Source organism: Mauremys reevesii, linkage group 7 (assembly GCF_016161935.1).
Source record: "Mauremys reevesii isolate NIE-2019 linkage group 7, ASM1616193v1, whole genome shotgun sequence".
In the NCBI taxonomy this organism is placed as follows: domain Eukaryota; kingdom Metazoa; phylum Chordata; order Testudines; family Geoemydidae; genus Mauremys; species Mauremys reevesii.
In genome coordinates this window covers 92901109-92907108 of record NC_052629.1, presented here as the reverse complement: position 1 = coordinate 92907108, position 6000 = coordinate 92901109, and the positions used below count along the sequence as shown (strand labels likewise).

At 43.2% G+C, this 6000-nt stretch overlaps 1 protein-coding gene across 1 annotated transcript in view; it reads left to right on the top strand.

Moving 5' to 3' along the window:
* Nucleotides 1-249: 249 nt before the first annotated feature.
* The window catches only part of FAM120A (family with sequence similarity 120A), a 181472-nt gene continuing 175721 nt past the window's right edge, over nucleotides 250-6000 (top strand). Inside the window, exon 1 of the mRNA XM_039547166.1 lies at nucleotides 250-388. The gene's annotated coding sequence lies outside the window, so the exon portion shown is untranslated. The remainder of the gene's footprint in view (nucleotides 389-6000) is intronic.

Here is a 6000-nt window from a genome sequence, read left to right as displayed (position 1 = left end):
CTTCCTTATCTCTGTTGTGTATATAGTAGAACCCACTACTGGTGACCTTGATTATAATATGTTGAAAAGGAGTGAAAGTCCAGAATTTCTTCAGTTCACGGCTGTGGACTTTGAATTCTCTAATAGTGAAAATCCATTTCACTTGCAGTGAAGTTTAACACCTCTCTTCCCTTGCAATGAAGTATACAGTGCTGCATTCCATCTACCAGATATGCATTAAGTGATTTTCTTCTTCTGTGCTGTTAACAGAGGTGAGATGGGAAGAGGAGAAAAATTGCCATAGCTCAGTGGGAATGAGGAATCCCTGCTTTTGATTTGCTGCAGCTGCTCCAATCAGGAATAGGGACAGAAGAAGGGTCCGTCTTGCTCCAGCTGCTCCCTATTATGAGTAAGAATACAACTTTATTATTATTATTTAATCATGTTTATTATGGCAGTGCCTGAGGGCAAACCAAAAGTGGGGCCCCACTGTGGTAGGCACCGTGCAAACATGGACTAACAGTCCCTGCCCTGAAGATCTTACAATCTAAATAGACAGGTCAGACACAGCGCAGGGAGCAGGGGTAAAACACATACTGAGTGAACAATGGGGTGCCAGGAAATGCCATGTATGTTAGTTCCATGATTTTTAAGGTGGGTTTAGTGAGGAAGGGATAAGCAAATTGTGTGTGTGGTGGGGGCGGGGCAGGGGGGAAGTGAAGGGAGAGGAGACATTGAAGGGATGGTTCATGAGGGGGACAAGGTAGAGGGTAAGAGGGGAAGGTGTGGAGTGATGCTGAGATGGAGACTGGGTATGTGAGATGTGATTGCTCCTGGTGTAGGTGTATCAGAGGCAGCTCTGATCTAGCTCAAATAACAATAGCAGTGTAGTCACAGCAGCAGGAGTGGTGGCACAGGCTACCTCCCTGCCCAGAACCCCATGTGAATACTGGAGTGGCTAGCCAGAGCCACTGTCCAGGCTACTGTGGCTTCACTGCTGTTGTTACTTTCAAGTAGCTTTGATTTAGCTAGATAAAAACTAGCTGGTGTATGTCTCCATGTGCTATAATTACACCTCCTGAGGGCAATGTAGACACACCTGGGAGAGAGGGAGAGGGCTGGAGCAAACAGCCGATCAGCACAGGGCAGAGAAAGTCCAGATAAAACTGTAGAAAGTCCTCTGAATGTCCAGCAGTCCCTGTTTTGGATGCTTTGGTGCTGGTCCTACTGGCTGGTTTCTCTCTGCAGTTTTCCCCCAAGGCCATATGGCAGGGCAAAGGCCCCATGCCCTGGTTTCAGAGTGTACTACAACTGTAGGAGGTGAAGCAAGACCATGCCATCACTCCCAGGTTAAAAAAGATGGAGATACATTGCTCCCTTGTTTGTCATCGAATTCTGCCAAAAGGAACTTTTTTGTGCTAGGGGGAATTGATTATGAAAGGTCCACTCTACTATTCAAATGTCACCTTTCAGACTGTGTTCTTTCTAGGGCATTAAATAAGTGTCCACAGTGTCAGTGGCATTTTGTATGACATTGTGCATGTGTAGCGAAGAATCAAAGGCAGTTTTATGTTTTGAGACACGTATGCAATGACCTTTGCAAAGCTGTAATGGTTTTTAGTGGGGAAAAAGTTTGGAGAGACTAGAGATTGTGGGAGAAGAGTTCAGATGACTTGTAAGAAATATTTCCAGTACTCGTTTTGGTCAAGGATTATTCAAGAAGAAATAATCTACCAGGTGGATCATCTATTGGTCAGTATTTATTCTAAAGCAGCAGCAGTAACAAGCCTGTAGAATGTCACCACATTAGAGCATGACATCTCCTCCATCATCCTAATTAATCACATTGTGCAGATCGTTATTGTGGTCCTCAGGCTCAGCAGGCCCGGAGAGCCTAGCAATTAAAAGAATTATAGCAACTTACAAGGCAGGCCCACTGTTATTGCCTTGTAACTGCATTTAAAGGTAATTGAATGGATTTTTTTTGGCTTCCTAGGCCCCACAAAAATAGTCTGCAGGAAGGAATGCTGCATAATGCCTGGAAAAGCTAGACTCTAATTGATAAGTAACTGCACAATAAACAATGTAGTCTTGTTTAAATAAATATAATTTGTCAGTTGCAGGTGAGCGTTGCTTTCTTTGCTTACAGCTAAAACTTTCAAGCCATTATCTGCAATATTGTATTTCCATTAAAATATGAGTCCGCAGGATAAGGAGCATATTTAGCTATCAATGTGCATGGAACATCCGTGCCTCCCATTAATAATAAATATGAGCTTATGAGCTTCACATGCATGTATACTCCCATTGCATTACATCACCAGCCCTCAAGGATCTGTGGACCCTGGCCCAGCTTGTCAGAGGTATTTAGGTGCTTATCTCCCTGTGATGGAGTGTCCACCCCACTCTGGACTGAGCGGGGTTAAGGTGGCTGCGTAGGCTGAGTAACTGCCTATGGTGCACCTGAAGGAGGAGCCAGGGAGCAGAGAACTGAGTGACTGCAAGCAGGCCCACCTGTGCATCAACAGACAGGGCCTATAAAGCCAAGTGGCTGGCTACAGGGAAGTAGGCTACAGTCACTCCCTGAATGGAGGAAGTTGGTAGGCTGGCAAACCCAGAGATGGGGAGGAAGCCAGATGGGTAGGAAGAAGCCCAGGGAAACAGCAGCAAGAGGTAGGATGACAGAGACCATGGCTGCTTGTTATAGGGTACCTGGGCTGGAATCCCCTACCAACCACTGGGAAGGGGCAAGGATGTTCAAGATGCCAGCCAGCCAGTGGGTCTGGAAAGACTGAATTCCCTGGAAGGGGAGGACTTTAGTGACCTGGCCAGATGGCCAAGCCACGAAGAGGAGACTGCAGTTGCTGGAGTGAGAGGGGCTGCACAGTAAGACAAGATGGGGGAAGACACCACTGAAGGGGGAGTACAAGCCTGACAGAGCTAATTCCCAGGATGGCCAGCAGGAGGTGCCACTGCAGTGAGAGGACCGTGTGATACTCCCATTGAAGTCAATGGGAGTTAGGTGCTTAAATACCTTTAATGATCTTGGTACCTGTGACAGGTGACCCCAACTTTCAGCGATCCCTCAATGGAACGTTGGTTCATAGTAGGTATGCTTTCTAATAACTTGGGGGCAGAGGTGCAAGGAAACCCGGTCTTAATGTTCACTGGGGCCTCATGTGTCCTCGTGTCTGATCTATAAGTATAGCTTAGTATCCTGGTCACTGGCTTGATGAGCTTTGCTGCAGATTTGTATGGGGATGCCAGAGCACACACTGTGTTAATGAATAAATTGAAACCTTCCAAGGGTAGGTTGTACACGGGCATGTGGAAAATATTTGGAGGAGCCAAATAAATTTTAAAAATTCAAATGAAGGTTTGGACAAATTTTTCTTTTTGCCATGTGGATGTCTGAACCCCACAGCTCATTGTTGTCACTCACTTAGATGTGTATATTTCCCCAGAAAAGAAAAGTCCCATGTGACAACTAGCTGAGACATCATAAACCTTCCAGCTTCATCTCATTGATGAACCAAGTTCTCTAGCATTCCTTAGGCACTGGTTAAAATCTTTCCTGTCATGATGATGTAATGGATAGAGTCTTTGGTGGACTCTCTCAGGTAGCCATTTTGTCTTTTCAAACTGTGTTGCTTCCTTGGTATGTTATGACTTCTCCCACAGCATATTTACTGCATTACTTCAAATGATCCTAGACAGTATCATTTGCAGGCTAGAAAGTTGTCAAGGAGGTCAACTTTATCCTCATGCCCCCTGCCCCCCACCAAAAAGAGCAGTAAGATATGGGCCAGATCCTCAATTTTGTAAATTGGTGTCATTCCATTGTCTTCAATGGAGCTATGCCAGTTTACACTAGCTGAGGATCTGGCCCACTTTGAACTGGAGAGGAATGTGGTAGAGAATCTTGTTCATAGTACTGAGTATGAGGTTGTCTAATAAATTTAAAGACTCCTGGGGAGGCTGAGATTGGTGGTGCTCTCAGAATATCCAAGTTAATACTGTTAATTATTGAAACAGAAGATGCAGTTTTTCTTAGAGCACTTAACACCATTCTGTGAGTTAGTGATGAGAAATGATAGTTAACTTCAAGGGTCAAATGGCAGGAGATAAACATACATGATGTGGATGGTAAGCTGTTCGGGCCAGGGACGGTCTAGTACTCTGTTTGTACAATGCATGGGGCCCCGCTCTTCAGTTAAGAAGAAGTATCATAGAAGGGGATTGAAGGATGAAATTTCCCTATAGTTGAGTAATTGCTACCTTAGCCCCAGATAACTCAACATGACACTCATGAACAGTAAATCTCTTATTTGGCTTGATGATCAGGGTATTTTGATTCCTGTTCTGGAAAAGAATTTAGATTTGTAGTGAATTCTATTTAGTAATAGGCTCAGGGGACAGTAGCCATTTAAACTAAATCAAATATCCTACAAACTGACTATGCTACAAACACTGGCATCTGACAGTTAGGTTCCTAAATCCATATTTGGACACCTGCCTGATTTTGAGCTTAGCAGTGGAGGGAATCCTGTTGGGTGTCTGGAGGCTGATGGTTATTAGTAGTGGGGAACTTATAGTAAATGTGCTTATAATAATACCACAGAGATGGACAGTACAGACACGCACAACAATAACTTCAGCTTAAATTTTCAAAAGTGAGTAGTGATTTTGGGGGGAGCCACAACTTTAAGGTATTCAACTGAGACACCTAGGAGTCAGATTTTCAGAACTGCTGGGTACCTGCCCTTAGAAAATCAGTCTTCTTTAAAGTGTCTGAAGTTGGGCACTCAAAATCATTAGTCACTTGTGAGACCTACATTCTTGATCGTAGAACATAAATTTAATTAATCACTTTGTTAAACAGCATAGATCAAAAAAATTCTTGCTGCTCAGACATGGGGAAGATATAACATCTTGGTAAAAGCTAAAGGAATTTAAGGGAAGTCACAAAGACTATCTAATTTCATCCTCCAACAGCAAGGACATAGCTGTTTAGTTTGGAGGAAATCTCTGTTTTGAGGGTGTTTCTATGTTGGCTGAGACAATCATATCCTAGGAAGATCATGTGTTTAAAAGCCAGTGGCAAACTACACTGTTTCCCCTTACAATCCTTCCTATGCAAACATTTTTGTGTAATGCTAAATTCCTTTGTTGGAGTATTTTTCATGAGGACAAAGGTTCTCTGAAAGGCAGGAGCCTGCTGCAGTTAGGATGTTTCGGAAATTACATACCCATTTTCAATTTGCAAACTCATAAATGGCATCAGATATTCGAAAAGCGTGAGGAAGTGAGAAACCTTGTTAATGGCTAGATTTCTTTTTCTACATTTTGTGGTAATTAATACTCTACACAGCTCATTAGAATTTCACAATTTTGCACACGATCTGTTTTCTAAATTCTGTTTTGCTTTCCTTTTTATCTTGGATCAATTTGTCCAGCAAAAACAAATTTTTCATATCTATGGAAATGCTTTTTGCCCTAACAAATGCTCCACTTTCAGTTTTCACCCTCTCCTTCTGTTGGATTTGCCAACTCTTTATAAATTCACCCTACTTTAAGAGCAGCACTTTGACCCTTCTGTAAAGTCCTGTAATTTGCCTTTCTAGCTCTTCTTTTCAGGGGTGATTAAAAACCCACTGATGGAACTTCCATCCCATTTAAATATTGTGGGTTTGAGTTTTAAGTGAAAGAACATTCCCTTTCAGGCTGATTGGTGTGGAGAAGTATTCGGCTGTTTGCTGAGTGTCTCATCAGCCACATAATCAGATTATGGTGTTTGGCTCAGCAGCCGTGAAGGAAAGGAAGTAACAGACAGACTGTAGTAGCAATATCTGTCTTGTTCAGCATGCTGTGGTTTAACAATATAGGGAAAAATCAAGGAGCAGGATGTCTAAATGGAGGGGAGAGATGAAACAATTGCAGCAGTGGAAATGAGGGCCTGGCAGATGGAAGGCTACAATTATTTGGATCCCAGCAACTGAGTATCCCTGGAACCCAAGAAGA